We start from the raw sequence: 24,710 nt of genomic DNA, 5'->3' as shown, positions 1-24,710 counted from the left end.
TTCACCTTCAGCAAGCCATAAAGAAGGCACATCAAAAGCTAGGTTGCCACTGTAAAGTAAACACTACCTCACTGACTCTGCCAGCCAGCCAAGATCTGTATTAGTAAAGATCACACCAGCAGAAAGAGTTGATCTTGACAAAACTGTGGCAGAAGGACAAAGTATTAAAAATTAGAGACAGTAGAGGGTTTGTGAAAAAATGATCATTCACTGTACACCAGCCAGAAGAAAAGCAAATGTTTCCCAGAAATCAGGGAAAGTCAAGAGGCAGGTGTGAGAGTCAAGCTGCTCCTGTATATAGCTGTCTTTAGAATATTTTCCTGAAGGATCAAAGTCATTTTTGTCAGAAAGAAATAAAAATGTTTGTCCAACAAAAAATGAGCCATAAAACAGAAAGGGGCTTCTCATTATTTTGATTATAAAGCTTATGGAGAGACTTTGCTAGTGAAACTATTTCCAATGATCCAAAGGAAAATGTGTGAGAGACAGCAATGAAAAAAGTGTAGGAGTTGAATAGAACAATTAGCTATACCTTGAACTTGAACCAGAGTCTGGGGTTGGGAGATGAAGATGATAAGGGAAGAAGACCAGCAACACTGATATTAGTGAATATATGTGAGATTATAAAGTACCAACCACATTTGTGAAATGTTGCTTTACAAGAAAAATTGAAAATATTAGACTTGTTGACTTTGTTAACCTTGCAGGGGACTGAAACACAAATGTCCCCCTTCATATCATTAATGTATCCAAGGACCCTAGAGGAAGGGAAAAAAGAAGCAACTGCAAGTAAAACTATTTTTGTTCTTAACAGTACTTGTATAAAACTTTCCATGATATAAAATCACATGCTATATAGTAATCATTTCAGTTATTGATTTATGTGATAAAATACTAAAGCAAATAAGTGCTTTTTGCTTCTTATTTAGTTTTATGAAATATAGGCATTACAATTTAAAAAGAGAAGAAAGGCTGGGCAAAATCATGTTTAAGTTAATAAATTGAAATCTCAGGTTCTTAAGGTGGGGGATGGGGTGTAAATGTGCCCAGATTATAACATATGTAGAGTTCATATGTTTTGTCTTACTTTTGCACAGGTGAATGTTTGAGTTAAGGCCCTTTGCTTAGTCTAATAGACGTTTTCATATAAGGAAGTAAATAAGAGAACGAGAGTAATGAACAGCTTTCATTTATCAAATAAAGGTTTAGTTAAACAGTCTGCAACTGAGGGCAGCTTTACATATTGTTCTTATGTTTCAGTGCAAACAAGCTGACTCTAGGGACAGGTAATAAATTCCAGAGCACTTTTTAAGGCTAAAAGTTAATGTTTTTTGAAAGCATATAAGCTGTTTTTCACATCTGGGAGGGGAGTAAGGCTAAGAAAAGAACAGACAGCAACTAGTGTAAGTAGGAACACAGGCTGTAACGTGTTTAAGCATGGATAACCTGTTAATCAGTGACAATTGTTCCTATCAGGAGTGTTAAACTTCATTATGTGAAGATGTACATTGTTTTGTGTGTTTGCTTAAAGTTAATAGGTTATGGGGTTGTCTGGGGTGTGCTTGCTTTTTAGTTTGAGGGTTTTCATTAAAACAATTTTTTTAAAAAATGTGACATAGGTTCAAATGGTGATGTCAAAAAAACAATTGTATAAGGATCAATCTGCCAAACAATAGAGAGTACATATAACATAAATGCTTGTAATATCATTTAAAAAGCTGACATATATAATAGGTGGGAATAATAACCTTTTATTATAATTGGTGCACTGTCCATATTGTTTTGGAACATGAATGACTTCACAGGTAAAGAGAAAAAAGGTAAGAGTATTCAATTATATTAAGAAATGCAAAGTGCTACAGGAGGCACATTTGGAAAGAAGTGAAGATGCGAATTTGATAAAGAAAGGATTTCAGGATGGATCTTCAGCAGAATATCAGAGACAAAGGAAAGCAGGAGCAATTATATTAATTGCTAGAGGAGACCTAATAGTGATAGAACAGGAAAAAAAGGTAATAGTTGTAGATTTGTGTAGTAAAGGGCTTCTGGTAAGGGAGGAGGATTATGCTGGCATGTATTTATATTCCACCTGAAACTAATATTATAGAGCATAAGAAAAATTTGGGAGAAATAATCAACTTTCAGTATGTAATATTACTTGTAGATTGGGAAGATGCACCTGGGAAAATATAACAAATGACAGCATATTTCTGAAGAAATGTTATGAAAATATTTGGTATGGAAGATGTGAATTCATTAGTAGGAACTTGGAGAACATTTATATATTATTCCCTAAGGTACAATAACTGGGCTAAACTAGACAGGAATTATCTTTCATAGGAACATGTGCTTTTATTGAAAGCTTTGACACACATCCAATAACTATTTCAGGTTATACACCAATAACAACTAAGATAAAAATGCAGGGTAATGAAGTAAAAATGAGACACTGACCCTTCCCCACCTACCTGTTAAAAAGAGAGGAATTAAAATAATTGGTAGTGGAAATTATTTGAGGGCTAATAGGGAGGACAGAAATTTCTTCAGAAGCTATAGCCAGTGGAATAAAATGAAAGTAGAGTTTAAAAACTGTGTAGAAATAAAAGAAAAAAAGAGATTTGGTTAAGAAGTAATAAGACTTATTTAGAAGGGCTGACAAAGGTTAAAGTATTGCAGAACAAGGGGAGTCTCACAGAACAAGAAGAGGTGTAACTGCAGAGTGCTAAAGAGAAAATAAGGGAGTATGTGGCATATATGTATGACTTTAGAAATATTGCAGTTAAGCCACTCTTTTCTTTCTTTTTTTTTGGATAATAACTCCAGAGCACAAAAACATTTTGCTGAATGACTTGGGCAACAGAAAGTAAAAGGGTTGTTGTCAAAACTGTGGAATTTACAGAAGAAAAATAACCAGAGATCTTTTAATGGCATAAGAAATATTTTGGAAATTTTATGAAAATTTGTATGAAGCAGAAAACTAGGAAAATCAAGAAAAAGCACAAATGACAATATATATACCAAGGTGAGAGCTAGATGAGGCTTAACAATTAACAGTTAAGATAGCAGGAGATGAAACAAAAATGGCATATAATCGATCTACAGGAAAAGCTGCAGGAATACATAGCATTCATGTGAAAGCTTGGAAGCTAGGAGTGAATAAAGTAGTAAATATCTGCAAGGTTTTGTTTAGCAGTATTTTAAAATGGAGTAGAAGCTAATACCTAAAGGTGGTAAATAGCCATCAGACCCATTCATATAGGCCCATTTAAATTTCAAACCATGACTATAAGTGTTTGTGTCTATAATAGCTAAATGAATGACAAAAGTATTGCCAAAATTGATAGATATGGATCGATGTGGTTTTGTGGAGGGGAGGCAAACATTTGACAACATTAATAGAACAATGATGATCCAGAGGGAAGCAGAATGTAAAATAAATACCACTGTTGTTGGTGGGTTTTCATGCAGAGAATGCTTTAAACAGGATAAGCTGCAATTCTATGAATCGGCCATGGAAGCAATTGCATTCCCTGATACAATAATAATGTTAATTAGGAGGATATATGAGGGTTTGGAGACACAAATTAAAGTGCAAGGGTTCTTGTCTGATAAGTTGTGTCTGAACAAAGGTACCAGGCAGGGGAGTCCTCTTTCCCCTTTGTTATCTGCATTATATTTAGAGCCATTGGGAAAATAATAAGGGACATAGAAATTCAAGGATATAATTGGTATCTTTTTCAAGAAAAGTTGGCTTTATTTCAAGACAATATTGTTTTGTACCTAATAAAACCAGGAAAGGACATCATAGTGTTGTGCAACATTCTGAGACAGTTTCAATTCATTTCAGGATATAAAAGCAACGAAGAAAAAACAAAGGCTGTTGCTGTAAACTATTTACCCACAGCACACATGATTTGGTTCAGAAATAACCATATTTATGGAAGACATGATAAAATGATGTATTTAGAAGTATGTTTAAAATAATTATCTTATGGCAGTTAAGGATATGTGGGAAGAGACTAAACAAAAGATAAAACAAATACTGTGAAACTGGAATGCCTCATTTATGGATATGAATAGTAAGATAGAAGCAGTGGAAATGTTTCTGGTCCCTGTAGTTTCATTCACAGGTCAGGCATACTTTTATCAACCAGAAGGAAGTTCTGAATAGTAATTAATAAAGAGTTGAAGGATTTTATCTGAGAGGGAAGAAGGCAAGGGTCAACTGGGATAAGGTGACCCTTCCAATAGAGCAAGGTGGTTAAGGATCACCTGCTTTGAAGGTATAATTTAGAGCTAGACAGTTAAGGTTCTGGATGCAGTTCCTTAAAGAGAATAACAACAGCCATAAAGAATATTATAGTCATAAAGCATCAGAAAGTATTCTAATAACTAAGCCAACACAAGAATGGAGAAAGGAGACTCTGTCAATAGGGATAATTGCAATTAGGGTTACAGAGAATAGGCAAAATGAGAATGGAACGTACTGCAGAAAAGTGACAAAGGAACCAAGGTATTTGGAAAAGAGACTGGATAAGCAATTCACAAGGAAACAATAGGACGATATATGTATGGCTACCAAATATGCAACAAAGTCTAGAAGATTTAGAATTTTTGCTTTGGAAGTGTTTGCATGGGTATTTTATACCCCAAGCAGACTCAAAATAATTTTACCTTAGGTAGATGGCAAATGTTGAAGGTGTGATGATGAAGAAAGAGATAACTGGAAACATGTTTTTGGAGTGTAATGAGTTAGCAGACTTTAACATTCCTTACAGAGTATTCTGTCAGAAATATTGGGTGAGCAAATGGGTATAACTAAGGAAATGATTTTGTTGAGCTGCAATACAGGATCTGAATTGCCCAGACATAGTAAAGACTTGTTAAGTTTAATTCTCGTGGCTGCCAAAAAAGTAATTACTAGAAAATGGAAACGGAAGTCTAAACCAACTGTACAACTGTTACAGTATTGATACTGTAACAGAGACAAATGAACTAGAAGTGGGCTCTTAAAAAAATATAAGAGCAAATTACATGCAAAAATGGAAATTGTGGTAACAATATATGCAGACTAACATTTTGGAGGTGGAGTGAGATTTAAGAGAAGGTAGGAATTGAGCAATTTATGTAATACTGATTGATGATAATTGTACAAAAGAGTATGTGACATATAATGTTTGTAACTGTTAATATGGTTTGTTTTCTTTAAGATAAATGCATGTTTACCTTTGTCATAAGTGATAATTTAATAAAGGTGGTAAAATAAAAAGAAATGTTAAGATGGGTGTCCAGTTTAAAATATTTTTCATTTTCTCGTGATTGTTGCATTCCAGGTCATGTTCAAATGAGAAATATCTCTACTGCCCATCCATACAGTTGTTGATTTAAATCCGTAATTTGCTTAGTGATTTGTGAGGGTTCCAACATTGCTTTTGCTATTTATTTATGTTAGTAAATTAATCCAAGGTGCAAAAAAGCAACCATACAGTTTAATAAGTAATTTGTACTTAATTTTACAAGTCAGTATGGTTAGCATTGTTGCCAAGTCCATTTCATTATTCACAACTTGACCAAAAGGTTCTTCATTTTTTCCTCACTTTCAGCAATCAGAAAGCTATCATCTGCATATATGATATTCTTAATAGTTCTCTTGGAAATTTTGATTTTGACATCTGAATCCTCTGACCTATCACTTCACACAATATAATCAGCAGACAATCTTCATTCACTCCTTCCTCAATCATGAACCAGTCAGTTCTTCCATATTCTTTTCTACCTGTTGCTTCTTGTTCTCCATACAGGTTCTCAGGAGTCAAATAACATGACCTGGTATCACCATTCCTCTATGAACCTGGCACAGTTTATTAGACCCAAACAGTCAAAGCCTGTCAGTAATGCAGAAGCACATATTTTCCCTGGAACTTGTATGATGTTGCTATTATGCAGCAGATGCCAACAATCTGAACTCAGGTACCTCCATTCCTTCTATAATCAGCTTGTACATCTGGTGGCTCTTGGCTAGTGTTTGGCTGGAGTTTAGCTTGAAAGGTATTAAGCATTAATTTGGTAACATGCAAAGCAATTGCAATTGTTTGATAATTTGACACTTTTTAGCAATGGAATATAAACTGACGTTTAGTAATTCAAAGTCCATTGGTGTTTTCTAAATTTCCTGGTAAATTCCAAACAGCCCTGTAACAGCATAGTTTTGCAGGATTTTAAATAATTCAACTGGAATTCCGTCACATCATCCATCCTTGCTATTAGTGAGGATTTCTAGGCCCATTTTAACTTTACTTTCCAGGATGTCTGCTTCTCGATCAGAGCACATATCTTTGTATGTATTAGTGATATTAGTTTTGTTCTTATAATGTTATATGGCCTCTGATTCAATAAGTTCCTTCCCATCTTTATCTTTTGTCTTTCCCATTTTTTATCTGGAAGTTTTCTTAATATTAATAGTCATTTTGAAGAGATCTCGCATCTTTCTGCTATCACCTTCAGTTTCTTTGCACTGCTAATTTAACTATGCCTCCCAATCTTTTCTTGTTTTTAACTTTGTATTCTGTTTGACATATTTTCCTTATCTCATTGCCTTTTCTTTCACTGCTATAACTTTCACATGCAGCCATTTTGCCTTCGTAATCTTCTTTCTGTTTAGAATAAGTTTTGTTGCCACCACCTGGACAATATCACAAACTTCTGTCCATAGTTCTTCGGGCGGGCACTTTATCCACCAGGTCTAATTCCTTAAATCTGAATTTCACCTCAAATATTGATGGGCTCCTTTAGTACGCCTGCAGAATTTTCTCCTTTTCTTTAATTTTATTTGAAACTCTGTGTGATAAGAAACTGATGTGGTTTGAGCCACACTCAGCTCCAGGTCTTGTTTTGTTGTATGGAGCTCTTCTTTCTCTTGCTGCAAAGTACATAGTCAGTCTAGGGTTGCCACTTTTTGTTGTAGCTAGACTTAAGCCACACCCCTTGCACCACCCACAACCCCACCCACTTTAAGCCCATTTTGTGACACCACTGTCATGTCACATGAGGGGGGGGATGCCCTCTTTTTCCTATCATGATGAATTTTTTTCTACAGATGTACTATGCTTTTTGTAAAAAAAAAAAAAAAATAGTAAATCTACCAGTTTAACAAACTCTGATAGTCTGTTTCTTTTTTGAAACAGAAAACCAGAGTTTGTACAGTGTTTTCTGGACTACCAGACAATCAGTTTGATTCATGGATAGTCCAGAAAAAAAATGAATAGATAGCAATGCTAAGTTAGTCTGATTTCAGTACTGACCCTCTGATGATAGCCATACCTAAAGCTGTAGTAGGCTATTATTTGCTAAAGCTAGTAAATTTTCTTGGCTGAATTCTGATAGTTTAAGCCCCCCTTCATTTCATAGTCTGAGGCCAAACTTGACTCTTACTCTAGTTGTACTTTAACTATCAAATTTATCATTCCAAATGATAAATACTAAAACAAAATCTGTTATTATTTCAGTGCAGACAAAATGGGCTATATTCCATATAACTAGCAACAATAAGAAAATCAAGACCACTGGTTCAGACCCAAAATGGGCTATATTGCCTGAGCCTGTTACATTGTATTATATTGTCTGTTATAAAATATCTTTTAATTTACTTAAAAAGTAAGGGATAATAAGACACACAGAGAAGTGATTAAAAATTTAGTTTGTATGTGGCACCTTAATCTGATTTTGGGGTTTGAGCATTAATTATGATTTGGTATGGTCGACCAGCATTGTTTACTTTTACTGATCATCTGCGGTATTGCAAACCAGGTATAGAGTTACCCATTTAGGAGGTCTTTTCCTGTGAAACAGTAGAAGCTGGCTTTACTTATTTGGAGAATTTCCCTTCCAACAAAATGGAATGGTAATATCAAATCTTAAATAAATAAATCAATAAAATAAAACAGAAGTTTCTGAAGTTTATTTTTCCAAAACGATTGACAGAGTTTGGGGTAGGCGTTGCATGAAAATATGATTTTCGAAAGGACGGTCATTTAACAACAACAACAACTACAAGGTGACTTATTTTCTCTTATTAAATGGTCTAATAACAAAAAGCTAATTATGAACACTTTCAAAACTAAAACAATGCTTTTTGGTACCACCCCTAAATGGCAGAAAAACTCCCAATCACTTCCTATCTATGAATAACCCCATTGTTCAAGTCATCTCCTTCAAATATTTTGGTATATTGCTTGATCCTGCACTGAACTTTCATCTTCACCTAGAACAAATACAGAAGAAAATTAATTCCCACCTATTTTGGTCCTATAAAATGTCCCCCTTTCAATCCAGACCAACTAGAAATGTCATAAGCAAAGTCATTCTACCAGCACAGCTTGAATATGTACTTCCACTGGTTGCAGCAGCATCCAAGAAAAATTGGTCTTCTATCCAAAACTATAACTGCTGCTCGTCCCTCTCTAATGTAGATGACAAGCAGGCAGGTTATTTCATTTAGATGCTTTATTACAGAGAAACACATCAGAATGGGGAGCAGCATCATAAAATATAAACAAACTGCTTAACAGACAGACTTTACATACATACATGCTTACATCTCAACAGCTTACTACAAAATGGCAGACAGGCTGGCACATGCTCAGCATTTATACACTTATACAAGCCCTTGGATAGCTTCTTAAAGATACATACACACACATTGATCTACATCCTCCCTCTTAAAAAGATTGCCCTTAGTAAAATCAACATTAGAGTTAGATATGCATTATCATAGGCATTAGAAACAAACACAATGTTCATGTCCAAGTTGCTGTGTACCTGTTACATGGTCTGGAGATATGACCAGATCTCGTAACATAACAATCTGAACTAAATTTAGCAACAGGAACAGTCTTCAGTGAACAAATCATATCAGAAACTTTTGGATTCATCACAGGAATGGGAATATTCTCTGGAATGTCCTATGGAATTGGAACACCAAAGAAACCACTCTGAAATAAAGTGTCTTTCTCACAGGCTATGTGCTGTGGTATAGACTTGGATCCCAGTCTCAAATGTTTCCGATTCCGCATAAACTCTGCTCCTTGTGATTCCACCATGTATGATCTCAGATTTGAGCAAATATTCTTCATAACACCAATCCAATCATAACCTTTGGACATTTGCACCCTTACCACTTCTTCTCCTTCAATTAATGGATTGAGCAGTTTGCTGGTCTTAACAGATTGGTTTTCAGTGACCTGTTGTCCTTGATACATGGAACCAACAATTGACTACTGATTGGTAATGCAGTTCTGGTTTGTCTTGACAAGTCTCTAAGCAGATGAGCCAAGATGTTTATCAAGAGAAATACTTCTGAGATTCAAAAGATTAAGGAAAACATCACTGTTATCTCATTTTGACTTCTCTAGTAACTGCTTTGCATTTTGATCTGCACATTCTGCCAAATTATTTAACTGTGGATACTCTGGGCTACTCGTGGCATTAGTAAAGTCCCATTCTTCAGCAAATCTTTTGAACTGTTGGCTTGTAAACTGCATGCCACTGTTAGAAATAACTTTGTGCAGACTACCATGGACTGCAAAATGATGCTTCTTCTTAGTAATGACAGTACTGGATGCTAGATTAGGAAGCAGGTCAATCTCAAACCAGTTAGAGTAAGAGTCTACTAACACCAAATAATGTTGACCATTTCACTCAAAAATGTCTGTGGCTACTGTCGACCAAGGTAGTTCAGGAATCTAGTTTAGCTGAAGTGGTTCCTTCTGTTGATGTGGCTTAGTACTATTACGCACAGAACAAGATAAAAGTACTCTCTCAATATCTTGTGACATAGAAGGCCAAAATACTAGACCTCTCACCCTTCTTTTGGTAGAGTCAGTTCCTGGGTGACCACGATACAAGATATTAATGTACTCTTGTTGCAAGGACTTTGCAACAATTACTTTCAGACCATTCATAATGATAACCTTGTCAAACAAACTCTCATCTCTGTATGTAAAATAAGGTTGCACTTCTTGAGGTAAACTAGATTGCTTTGACGATCATCCTTGATTGATAAAGTGGTTGAGCTTTAGTAAAACTGGATCTGTGGTTGTGTGATTTCTCAGCTCAACAAGACATGTAGAAGAAAAATTTTTTACTTCCATGACTTCAAAATCAAGGTTCGGATTCTCGTGCTGTTTAGTGGTGTTTCTGGGTGATCTGGGTAATGTATCGGCAAGATAAAGAAGTTTGCTTTTCTAGTAGATGAGACTAAAATTATACTTTTGCAATCTCAACATCATGCATTGCAATCTAGCTCGAGCTGAATGCATAGGCTTTCTCAACATAGTGACTAGCGGTTGGTAGTCTGTTTTGATCGGATAGGTCTATCATAAACATAATTATGAAACTTCAAACATGAAATACAATTGCCAAAAGCTTTTACTTGATCTGAGCATACTGCATTTCAGTTTGGGTAAGAGTTCTCGAAGTATAGGCAACAGGTTGACTGTCTTGTAGAATAACTGCACCAAGAGCAAATTTTGAAGAATCACATGAAAAAGTAACTGGCTTGTGAACATCATAGTATCTGAGAGATGATGGACTAGCAATTCTCTGTTTCAGGACATCAAATGCTGTCTTGTGTTGCTCTAACCAAGACCAGGATACATCTTTATGCGTCAGCTCTCTAAGTGATGCTGATATTTGACTCAAGTCTGGAATGAACTTGCCTAGATAGTTAACCATGCTAAGAAAACATTGCAGGGCTTGAACACTGTCTGGAGCTGGCATCTCCAGAATGGCTGTTTGTTTTGAAAAATCTGGTCGTAGACCTGAACTGGTAAATAAATGACTAACATAAGTAACCTCTTGTGGCCTGAGTTTGCATTTCTGTGGACTGAGCTTTAGATTAACTTGACATGCTCTTTCCAGAACTTTTCAGAGGTTTCTGTAATGCGCAGCTTCACCATTACCTCCTACCAGTATGTCATCTACTATAATAGCACAAGGATACACAGAAAAAAGTTGCTCCATTGAATGTTGAAAGACATCACTTGCAGAATTTCTCCCAAATGAGATTCTCAAGAATCTATACCTGCCAAATGGAGTACTGAACGTAGTGAGCAATGATGATTTCTTGTCAAGCTGAATTTGCCAACATGAACTCTTTAGATCTAAGACAGAAAAAACAGTGGGATTTGGCATCAGAGCTGCTACTTATTTGACTGTGCACATTGGATGATGAAGTCTTTTTAGTGCTTTGTTCAAATGTTATAGATCAATACATATTCTGATGTCATCTGAGCTTTTCTTATGCGCTATCACCATGGAAGATACCCATTCAGTTGGTTCTGCTACTGGAAAATCACACGTCACACCATTTTATCTAGCCCAGCTTTGACTCTGTCCTGCATTGCTACTGGAACTTTTCGAGCAGGCCTGATAACTGGACTGACATCTGGATCTAACTTCATGGAGTACACAGCTGGAAGCTTCCCTAGTTTGTCTTAGAAAAGATCAACATAGATAGAAAAAATGTACTGGACAAAATTAGAACAGTGGTCTTTTAAGCTAACATGATGGACTTCCTTATTAAATGAAAACACCCCCATTTTCAAACTGTTTCTGAGCCCTAATCATGACTGGACAAACCTCTTGACCACATAAAATAACAAATCGTAGCTTCTCCCAACAGAGTAACATGAAAGTATAACTGAGCCTTCAGTTTGAATTTCTTCACTACCATAAGCAGCAAGCTTCACACACTTTGCCAAATTAAGCCTTTCACCCTGACACACTTTAGCAAATGTTTCTGCTGACATAACATTGCACTTGGAACCTGTGTCAACTTTGAGCTCTATGGGTTTTCCATTTATCCAAAGAGTACAACATGCTTCATTCTTTGTCCTTAAATCTACTGCATTAACTGTTTCATGAAGTACTGACACACCATCAACATAAAGAGTAGGGGTGCAGCTCTCTAATTGATCAACTTGTTTCTTGAAATGTTACCTTTTAATAAAAGAAAGTGGGCCTTTTGATTTACAAAACCTTTTGAAATTATTCCAGTTATTGCATTTGTGGCGTTGCTGATCAAAAGCTCAACATTTTTCCCTTTGAAATTCATGATTTATGACAGTTGGCAATGAAACTGGGCAAGCACACACCTTCACCCTTATGCCTGTTTGCTGACTCACGCTTATGCTTCGCTGAGACTGTGCGAACTCTGGAATTTGCTGGAAAGCTCTAGGGTTTACCAGTGAGTGCTGCAGGGGCTACAATTGCTGCCATGTGCTTGGGCCTGTTTCTTTTAACCACGTGCTGCATACTATCAACATGATATTTGTCACTGTACCTTCTAGAGCTATACTCATTTGTAAGCATATTTGTGTACTTTTCTGTGAGCTCATATATCTGACAAATCTCAATGGCCTTATTCAACATCTTTCTCACAACATCATCTTTAATACCACACACAAGTCTGTCCTTTATCAACTCATCCTTTAAATCACCAAATCTGCACATTTTAGCCTTATTTCTCAAGTCAGTTATTTATGTTGCAAAAGGCTTTTGATCCCTTGTATAAAATAAGTGCCTTTCCATTGTAACATTTGTCTGAGGGTTACACATTTCTGTAAATTTACATTTTAAGCAGTCAGGGTCCTCCCTTGACTCAGCCTATACAACAATATAATGTTTCCCCCCCTCTCCCACTTATATAGCAGGTGCATACATAAATGAATGTTCCCTTTCTATGGCGTCTGACCCAACTAAATTAAGCAGAATAAATACCTTTGTATGGTCATCTTTATCAGAAAATGCAGCCTGTATAAAAATGTCATATTCTTGCTGAAACATTCTCCAGTTCTCTGCAATATTATTGTCAAACACAAGTGCACCAGGTTTTTGAAATCCATCTGCCATGTCCACAAAGTATGCACAAACACACTGAAAATATGGCCCTTGTAATTATGTGTGAACTTTTCTGTGAGCTTGTAATAACATTCAAATGTACAATACACCCTTTGAAATACTGTACTTTGCGAAATATTCTCTGTAATGGCTGTACTTTGCAAAATAACTTTTTACTGTAATACTGCACAAACATGGAACACTTTATACACTTTTGATAACTCAGATATCTTCAATTAATATGAAAAATATGTGCTTAGTGAAAATGCGGTCATTTCCTCCTATTTTATTTGTTTTATGGAATTTGGACTTTATTTCAAACATTTTCCATAGTAATTTGAATATTTTTATCAATATTGGACATATTGGTTTATTCGAATATCAGTTAGTGCATTCTGTATGCCTCATTTTATATTTTGGGAATAAGAAATAGTTCTGAGTAAATTTTACCATCTGAAATTCATTTTTGACCTGTTTTGCGAATTATGCATGCAGTAGGGATGATCTACTACTTTATATTCCTCCAATGTCAAACAGGTGCCTCTCAGACTTAAGTGGAAGAAACTGGAACTCTTTCTGGCAACAAATCGTTTTGACCATTCTTCATTATTTATTTTATTTTTTATTTTTATTTTACATTTGTTAATCGGGATGGTCCAAATGGACACAGGTCCATTTTCAGTGGAGGCCTGGGTAGAAAAGCTCCACAGTAAGTAAAATGTAACACAATATGTTAAAATACAGTATACAGAGAATTTTCAAACAATATGTTAAAATACAGTATACAGCAGAAGACATAACAAGACCTATATATACAGGAAAAAAATAGTTACACACGGTTAATAACAGAATAAGTATACAAATTCAATCAGCATTAGGAGAAGTCCTAGACTGTAATATATATTACAGTAGGTATATTAAGAAGTAAGGTATATAAGTGGAATAATTTGAGGACTTGTGTAATACATGGGCATAGCCCCGTATTCTTTGTGTGTTCTAAGTGAGTTTTTAAAGTGAGACGAGGTAGGGGCAGAAATCTGAGCAGGAGGGAGATTATTCCAGGTTCTATCTATGGAGTGGGAGAACAGTGCTTTTCCTGCAATATTAGCTCTAGAGATGCAGAGGAGGGGTTTGTCGGAAAATCGGAGAGGACGATTTGTATTATAGCGGGTGATAAGTTGGCCTAGTGCAGGGTTTTTTTTTGGATGTGTTACCTCATTGTACGCAATGACTAATTGGTGATAGGTTAGTAGCTGGGGAAGTTCCAGCCATTGCAGTTCCCTTAGAGCCTGGCAATGGTGGGTTCTAAAGGTGGAGTTGTTTGCAAACTTGGCGATTTTATTATAACATGATTCGAGTCTGGAAAGATCAAGTTTTCTAAGCTGGGTAAGAATTGTAGCAGCATACATTAGGGTAGACAAGAGGTGAGTTTGGGCTAGGGTAATCTGTGCTTGTTTTGAGAGGGATTTCCTGTGCCTATATAGTGTTCCCATTTTTTATGTACTTTTTTGATAGTTTGTGAAATGTGGACATCAAAGTGTATATTTTTGTCAATTTCAACACCTAGGAGTTTGGTATGGTCAGAGGGAAAGATAATAGTGCTATTTTGGAAGAGATAGTGAAGGATAGAGGGGTGGAAATGGTTTTGTTGGGGGTGAAAAGTAGTAATTTGGTTTTATTAGGGTTTAGGATAACTTGGATCTGGGTGATCCAACTTTCCACAGAGCTAAAGGATTCCTAAGTGAGTTGTTGTAGGGTGGGAAGTGATGGAGCTGAACAGATAAGAGTTGAATTGTCAGCGTATTGTATAAGTGAAGCATGCTGTGTGGTGGTATGGAGAGTATTGGTAAATATGGAGAAAAGAAGTGGGCCTAATATGGAGCCTTGTGGTACACCTATGGTAGTTGGTAGTAAGGGAGATACTACACTTTGCCATTGGACAGATTGTTGCCTGTTTGACAGATTTAAACCAGACTATAGCAAAAGGGGCAAAGGACAGGGATGTTAGGGTGTCTAGTAATAAAGAATGTAAAACCATGTCAAATGCTTTGGAGAGGTCTAGAAATATTGCAGATACAAAGTTATTATTATACCATGACCCCCCATTAATATTCCAAAACGTGCACGCTGATTGGCCAGTGTGCACGTTGTAAATTGACTTATACTAATGAAAAAAGGTCCGGTCGCCCGGACTTTTTCCGTTAGTATAAGTCTGTTTTTAAAACACTGTCTCGCTATGTTAAAAGAGTTTAACATAGCAACACAGGTTTAAAAAAAGCAAAGGAGATCTCCGTTGCTTTTTTAAAGCTGTCTTGCTATGTTAAACTCCTTTAACATAGCGACACAGTGTGTAAAAAGCAACGGAGATCTTGCTTTCTCCGTTGTTTTTTTTTAAACCTGTCTCGCTATGTTAAATGGGTTTAACATAGCGAGACAGCTTTAAAATAAGCAACAGAGATCTCCGTTGCTTATTTTGAAGCTGTCTCGCTATGTTAAACCCATTTAACATAGCGAGACAGGTTTAAAAACGGAGAAAGCAAGATCTCCGTTACTACTGTTTCACTATGTTAAATGGGTTTAACATAGCGAGACAGCTTTAAAATAAGCAGCGGACATCTCCATTGCTTATTTTAAAGCTGTCTCTATGTTAAACCCATTTAACATACAAAACAGTAAAAGCAACAGAGATCTTGCTTTCTCCGTTGCTTTTGGCCACAGCTCTGATGTACTGCGTGGGATGCGCGTACATCAGAACTGCCAGGATACCAGACAGCTGCGGAAGGGCAGCAAAGAGGCATTATACAATGCTATTATTTAAGGAAAGTAATTATTTCTTTTCTTAAATAATGTCATAGTATAATAGCAATAACCCACGCCTGGGAGTGGGTAATGCGGGATTACCCACGGTTGTCTTTGTTTGGTCCCTCGGGCTTCGCCCTCGGGACCAAACCACACCAACCGTAGGTAAATCCCGCATTACCTACACCCAGGCGTGGGTCGTTGCTATATTACTTCTATGTTGGTTGATCAGATTGGACATCATGTCCCTTTAGACATGCCACTTCAGACACCATGTCGCTTGTCCCTCTATAACATAGATGACAAGCAGGCGGTGTATTTCATTTAGATGCTTTAATACAGAGAAACACATCAGGATGGATACCAGCATCATAAAATATAAACAAACTGATTAACAGACAGACCTTACATACATCTAGAAGCTCCTCAAAGAACACTCCTGCCCTTCTTTTGCTTCCAACCCCCCAGTTACAATCTAAGAAGTCTTAGCCACTTTGGTCTACTTTTTCAAAGTACCAGAACCAGACTTCCTTGCAGTAACACAAGTGCACTGGGTTTTCGAAATCCATCTGCCATGTCCACAATGTATGCACAAACACACTGAAAATATGGTCCTTGTAATTATGGCTGTATTTTGCAAAATAACTTTACTTTTTCCATCCTAGACCCCAAACTCTATGAATCCATCCCTACCAAATTTTAAGACCTCATCTTGTACCCATTATTTTGTGCTCAGCGTAAAGATCATCATAAGTCCAAGTCAATTTGCTAATGCTCTCCCTCTGGACACATGGCATAGTCCCTCACTCTCCCCTTCATCAGTCAGGCACCTTTGTCCTCCTCACTTTATTTCACAACACTAACATGTGACATCTCTTCCACGTTATATATGTTGTATGTGCCTTACTTTACTTTTGCTATTTTTTATACTTGCTGCTCTATCCCTTCACTATTTCACTCTCTTCTTCTTGTTCCTCCTTACTCTAACCATCCCTACCTGATGTCCCTGTACTGTGTACTTTCTTATTATTACTGTTATTGATTCATTGCTATCTTCACACAACATTTGTCTGTATTCATAATACCTTTTCTTAACTTGCCTTTCTACTGTCATTTATATTTGTCCTGGCTGGGTCAGAAATAGGTCCATTTGGATCAGTGCTCTATGCCAGTTACCAAATTGAATAAATAAATAAACAACCATTATTCTTATGTACATTGCAAAATTTAAAGTTGTTTACCACTGGCATTTAGCACATAATTCCAGATATTGTCATTTCAGATTATTAGGTATAAAATTAGGCTCATTCTTGGTTAGCAAAATATCCAAGTGTTTAAAAAATTTGTTTATGTGACTTTGGAGGTTCCCGAGTCTCTGGATATGTAGTACTGTATGAAGGAGGTACCCATGTAATTGTTTTATAATTTAGATTCAGACCTAAGATTTTTTTAAACAGATTGATGGAGATAATATTACAGAGAGCGTATCCTTGAGCTTTCAAGTCAATTATCTGCCACATCATCTTGCAGTAATAGAAGTTTGGTTGGATGTGCAGCTCTCTATATCCTTAGGCATTTGACTAATACATAGGACTAGAAATTCTACTGCTAATATGAATAGCATTGGAGAGCTGAGTACCCATATCTTGTACCTTTAATTATTTGGAAGGATAGGGTCACATCAGTTGCAGTTATTAGGGATGCAATCAAATAGTTTAGTTTACAAGTATGTATATATGAACACTGAATTACAATTAGCATGGGAACCTTGCATCCAAACTTTTCTCCAGTAGAATTTAAAGACAGCTTAGCATAAGGAGTGAAGGGTTTTATAAAAATGATGAAATACCTTAGCCTTTAGTAGTTTCTCTACTATATGTTTCTATAGTTTCAGCTAAAAGCATCTGTGCTTCTTCTTTGCTTTATGAATATATATAGGTTTAAAAGGTTTAAAACTTCGAATCACTAAAGATCAGACTTTATTGATCAAAGTCTTAAACCATCCAAACCAAAAAAAAAATACTAAATTAAAAAAATAAATAAATAAATAGTGTGTAGGCAGGGGGGCAAGCCCCCCTGCACCCCCACACCCCCCTACTTAAATATACCAACTCCAAGAACGCACTACATTGAAGTAAATGGAAATCCCACCTATGGAGATTTTCCGTTTAAATGTTCGATGTAGTGTGCTTTCAGTATTCCCATGTTGACAATATCGTATTCGATATTGTCAGACTTTGAGATTTTAATATAGACCCATATATATATATATATATATATATATATATATATATATATATATATATGTATATGATTTTCTTTTTTGGTATGAACATACTAATTTTCTGGTCTTCATACCAGTATTTTAATCAATGCTAAGACCAAAGAAATTGTGGTATACTTTTCAGACTGGGAAACAACCTTCTCAAGTTTTAAAAAAAGGACAATTGCAGGTAAGTTGAAAGAAGCGTGAAGAAAACTGTTTTAGCAAGCACTGTTATATTATTATAGTAGAGAGTTGCAATTAAACTTTGTTGCTTGTTATACAAATCTGGAATCAGTGAATCACTGTAAAAGGTTATATTTAACTGCATCATTTGTCTTTGATGCCTAGAAAAGTAGTTCTAGTCACAGAACAGTTATATATATTCATTTACCAATTATGCCAACAGACTGGAGCAATGGAAGGTAGTGCAGTCCTGTGATACTATAGGTTGGTTGAGATATTAAAGTGACTGATACTAAACCATCCGTCAGAAATTGTAGTAGCTTCAGTAGATATTAAAGATCTCTAGGCAGTCATTGGAAGGAAGACAGATACATTTCTTTAATATCATAGTCTGATTTCCAGTATCTATAAAAATAATACATTGGGTCTTGCCTGAAAAAGACCACCAAGCTACAGCAACTAATATATTCAACAAAAGTAAATAAATATATAGGAGTCTGTGTAATTTGATATCACTACAATGTTATCAGATTTGTTTGTCCCCTGCTGTTTCTGGCTAAGATGGCGGTCTAATGTTTTTCTTCTTAGCTACTGTTAGAAATTACATAATTTCTTATAGTGGCTTATAAATAATTTTAACTGGCTGCTTCAACTTTAAATTGGGATATACTCTGAGTATTGTTTAATTCTGGAATATATGCCTAAGCTTTTCCTTTGTATTTTTGCAAGATATATTAGAACTTCTCCTTTAGGTCCAATAAATCATTTTACATATCTCTTTTTGTGTATATATGTCGGTTTTCCTTCATTTTGTCACACATGGTATGTGTGCTCGTCATGTTGTGCGACCCGTATACAGAGAACTTCAAAGGATCAAATGTCAAAAATGATTTGCTGGATAGCCATTTCTGACATTTGATCCATGTGTTTGAATGGCAAAAAAGCATTCGCTTCTTTGCCATTCAAACACATGGTGAATCGGCATTGTCGTTTTTTTGCAGCCATACTTTCGGCGTTATGCACGTCAGACACACAGCAGACGACAATTCAAAGGTTAACCTATATGTCATATATCAGTGGTTTATACACTACTTTTTTAGTCTGAATATACAGAAATGCCTCATTATCATTGCATTTAGAAATATATTTAACTTCTGTCACTCTTTTATTTGTAATAATCATGTATCTGCTTTATATATATATATATATATATATATATATATATATATATATATATATATATATATATATATAAAACATATGGGTAGTTCTACTTTGTTAGAGTGACTGATTTCTTCTCTTTTGCTTGTCTGCTTAAATATGGAACATTGTCCTATAAAATGTGAGTTAACATGGAGGTGTGTATTGCTGGGTGTGCAGGAAGTGGATCTAACATTTGACCAGCTCGTTGTGCCATAGTGTCTGGCTAAAATGTGTAATCAAGTTGTTGAGGCTGGCTGACTATCCAAAAAGGTACAAGACCTAGCTGTCTAATCTGAATGCTTTCCATAGCCTATCTATTGTAGTTGTTGTACCATGTGAAATCACTTTAAGGAGCGCTTCTGTAGTTCCCCAACTGAAAACCTGTTATGGTGACTTGATTCATCTGCACTGGATTCATAGAGATTTGCCACAAAAATTGCATTAGCTGCTGTTTCAATTTTTGCTTTTACCATTCTAACTTTCCTAGATCTCTACGTAAGCTACCAGTTCATTTGGTGATGGATTAAGATGCCTGCACCTCATTTAAATGTTGTTACAGGGCTGTTTTGGTGTCAGTTTCCTTAAGAAACACCATGTGAGATATCATTTGGGTGGGTATACTATCAGTGCGTGCATATACATATAATAAGTACATTACTATAATAAGTGTGAGAATGTAATCTATGATTGCAAGCTGATTTATCACTTTTATGTTACTGAAGAGTTAGGTGGCCACATGAGCAAAAACATACATGCCAAAGTGGAAAGACAAATATTTACTTAAATGGCACTAAAATGCCAGATATGATGCCAGACCTCCTATAGCCGGGGTAATTCTTTGTCTGGTTTGAATGCATTGTGCTTTTCTAATTCTTAAATATTAGGATCCAGTCCATGTCTGAAAGCTCTTTTGTCCGAGTAGCATATATTCTTATCCGCTATGGTGCAGAAATAACAATTGTATTTTCCTGGATCATTTCAGGTGCTAATTGTTTTGGTAGTTTGATGTAGTCTTGAGTTCTTTGTTAATTGGTCAGAACTAGTAAGGAAAGGAAACAATTCTTTTTTCCTCTCGATTACTCTGTATTATTTTTAAAGGAGACTCTACCTTTAATTAATTTTAGTAATGGCCTCCTGATGAGTAGGTGGGTACAGCCATGTTTTCTTAAGTCAAGACAATAAATGGTTGCCTCTACCTCAAAAATTTCTTTGGATTTTTGATCAAGCAATATACTACCATTAGGACAGGAAAGCTTAACTGAAGAATGATGCCTATTACATTTAGCTGTCTTTAAGAAATTCCCTATTGTTATACAAGGACTTTTTATATATGAGTTCATGGCTTTAATGCTAATCAACTATCCACATTAAGTTGCATGTTACGTGTTACATAGGCATTTTGGAGTAATGAGTTAGAATATAACACTCATGTACGTTAGACCACATTGTCTGTCTCTGCATGTTTTTCATTAATCCTTCTGATTTCAATAAGGTGTGACCAAGGCATAATGTTTAAAACAGGCAAAGTAATATTTTATTTATTTATTTACTTAACATTTGTTTACCAAGAAAGTCTGACTTGGAATGAAGCCAATTTTCAGTGGAGGCCCCGGGAGAAATGCTCCAGATGCATAATAGTTCACAATCAACTGAGAAAAAAAAATGCTTCAAGGGAATTTGGGCTTGTTGATCATGGGAGATTTCCCCTATGGTGACAATTGGTCAGGGACACATGGTTCAGATTCAAAGACTCATAGCTGCAACAGATTCACCATGGGCACAAAAAAGCATGCAGCACTATGTCCACAGCTTGAATAGACATGTGCAAGGGAGAAACTCGGATGTGTGTGATCTATCTGACCTGGATGTTCCACAGATGAACATTCAGGTGGAGGCTTGTCAACAGTGGCTAAAGGTGTTGCTAGGACACCCTTGCATGTTATAGCAAAATCAAAATTTGGCAATGTTTACAGACAACCCCTGATCAGGAAAATGCCTATTACTCCCTATAGAAGGGCAATTATGCCCAGGGAGCTTTGCCTAAAACACATACTGGAGGACAAGTGTAACTACATCAGTGTACAGGGTTTCCTCTGTACTGCTGCACATTTCTACAAGTTATGGTTACATAAGCATGTACTTCACATGAGGCACAGCACCCATCACTTCCAATCAAATTCATAAAGACATTGCCCATTGGACACAGCATTTCTCTGCCACTCATATGTCCACCAGGTATCCCAGTGCAGGTGCCTGCCATACTGTCTGTTGTCCCTAGGGGCTTTGGGGACCATGGATATTTTCCCAAGAACTGCACTTGGTTATTACAGTCATGGACATGGAGATGCTTGCTTGTAAACGCACACACTGAATTTGGCACAGTCATGTGCCTCTGCAGCTAAATGGCAATTCAGCCATGTGTCCTCAACTAAATGTCAAGGAAGTGAAATGTCCTAAAACCGACATGCCCAAATCTGCTTGAGAGGATGCATGAATCATATCTTTTTTTTTTTTCAAAAAACTTTTTATTGAATTTTGAACAATACAGAAATATAACAGCAACAGCAATAATAGAATACATATTTAAAAATGAAACGTTGGGAGATATTTATGATAACACAATTTTGTAAGATGAATGTTTTGTCTCAATGCAGTTTGAGAATATACACTTAACTATCTACATCGTATACAAAATGTTAACCAAAGAATATATCAAAATAAGTATTGAGCTAAGACAAAAAAAAATAAGCATTAGGATATAAGTGAGACTGAGGTCAACAAATCCCATAAGGAGGGTGGCCATCTATACACTATTAATAATATGTAACACCTTTTCTAAAGCTTTATTAATATGTGTCGACTTCTTGGGACTTTTCACTATCATTTTCTGCGCACTGATGTATGTGTGGGCTAGAATTTTAAAATTATTCCAATTCAGTTTAGTACGATCTAACCAATTTTGTGTGATATATAATTTTATAAGTGAACATATGTATATTAGCACTTGCATGTCCAATTTAGAGAGATAAATATTTGGTATGTGTAGTATTGCAGTCTCCCAAGATAAGGTGGATTTGTGATAACCCATTTTCTGTAAACGGACTTTTAGGGAGGTCCAAAGTTTGTGTGAATGATGACAGGACCAAAAGATGTGTAAAAGATCTGCATTAGGGTGTGAACAACAAGAACATGAGGGTGATTTATTTGCATCAAATTTGTTGAGCTTAGAAGGAGTAAAGTATGCATTATTGTTTATCATTAGTTGAGTGTAAAAGAGTTTTTTGAAGGGCGAGTATTCTATTGTATTTTTGATAGCTGAGAGTTTCTGATTTATAGATATATGAGAGTTGTGTTTATCCCAATAAGTAGAGAAGAGACACTCTTCACTATGAATTATTTGATTTATGAGATTATAAGATTTAGACAACATTTTCTCTGGGAGTATGAGGACTTTTAAAAACACTTTATAGTTGATAATATCGGTGCTATCTATATTGATGTGTAGGAATTTAGCATTAATTACATCTCTCAATTGACGTAAGATGGCTAGATATTTAATATTAACCTTGAGAATTTTCTTACATTAGAGATAGTTTCATTCTTGTATTGCATTAGATCCCAAACTGTAAGATCTTTAATCAAGGGAAAATCTGAAAGATTAAAAGACATATTGTCTAAATTGATATTAGGATTTAAGTGAAGAGGTTGCATTAATTGAAATATATTTTCTAGATTTACAAGTTTTACCAAGACTTGAAAAGCAATAATTTTTTGTTTTAAAGAGTTAGGAATTTTAAATTTATTCATTACTTCCAATGAAAGGAAAGGAAGAGCTAATGGGTTGATGTTTTTATTTGCAATATGTTGAAACCATAATTCTGTCCAAATAGAATTTTGATTAAACTTCGCAGTCTTTAAATTTAAAATGGATAATAATTTGTTTGCCGAGATAATCAAGTAGTAAAGGTGAAAATTGGGAAGACCAAGACCACCCTTATTTTTAGGTAAGATTAGCTTAATGTAAGAAATTCTTACTGATTTAGGAAACCACAAGAAATTAGCCAAAATTTTATTGATTTTTGAGAAAAAAGATTTTGGAATCATCTGATCCACCGCATTGAATTGAAATAACAATCTGGGAAGAATATTCATTTTTATTATAGCTGCTTTTGATAAAAGTGATAGATTTAGTAATTTCCATCTGTTCAAGTCAAGTATAATCAATGACCATATTTTAGCCAAATTATTTTGAAATGTGGAGAGACCATTGTGATTTATATGAATCCTAAATATTTGAAATTCTGAACTATCCGAAATGTGAAATCAGGAAACATATATGTCTTGAGCAAGTGGATTTATGGGAAGAATATGTGTTTTTTGAATATTAATCTGATAACCAGAAACCTCTGAGAATTTTTCAATGGAACAAATTAGTTTGGGAAGATCTGAGCAGGGTGTTTGAAAGTATATTATAAGATCGTCTGCAAAGGCGGACAAACATACTTTAGTGTTAAGGATTCTAGGAATATTATGATATGTATTTTGCTTAATGTATAATAATAGAGGTTCTATATATAGATTAAATAAGAAAGGAGATAATGGGCATCCTTGCTTTGTGCCATTAAAGATCTTTATATTTTGGATATTTTCCTGTTAATATAAAGAAAAGTATAAGAATTTTTATATAGCATTTTAATAGAGTCTATGTAAGTAGATGGTATATTGAAACAAAGCATGATATGAAACAAGAAGTCCCAATTAACCCTATCAAAAGCCTTAGCAGCATCAAGAATTAATGCATACATAGGGTTTGAGTCATTTTTGGCAAAGTGAATAAGAGCATCAATTGTCAAGGTATTGTCCCACGAATGTCTATGTGACATAAAGCCCGCTTGTTCCAGAGAAATTAAAGATGGTAAAACATTTTTAAGTCTAGAAGCAAGTATTGAAGCTAAGATTTTGATATCAATGTTAATCAGGGAAATAGGTCTATAATTATTAGGATCAGTTTTTTCTTTGTCTCTCTTCAAAATTAATATGGGTTTTGAGGTATTCCAATACAGATCAGATATACCATGAATCATTATGTGGTTAAAAATTACTAGGAGAAGAGGTGAAATCTCTGATGAGAAAGTTTTAAAAAATTCGGGTGTGAAGCCATCTGGTCCCGGTGATTTACTAGTTTTGAGTCTACTAATGGCTTCCGATATTTCTCTGATAGTCAATGGGGCAGAAAGTGTGTTCTTTTGTGATTCATTTAAACTAGGAAATTTAATAGAGGGCTTGAAATTCACTATGTTTTGTTTACTCCTAAGATTATTGTCTTTTGAATATATCTCTGAGAACAATGATGTAAAAGCTG

Source organism: Protopterus annectens, chromosome 13.part0 (genome assembly GCF_019279795.1).
Source record: "Protopterus annectens isolate FY-2018-M chromosome 13.part0, PAN1.0, whole genome shotgun sequence".
NCBI classification, from domain to species: Eukaryota; Metazoa; Chordata; order Ceratodontiformes; family Protopteridae; genus Protopterus; species Protopterus annectens.
This window is presented reverse-complemented; position numbering follows the sequence as displayed.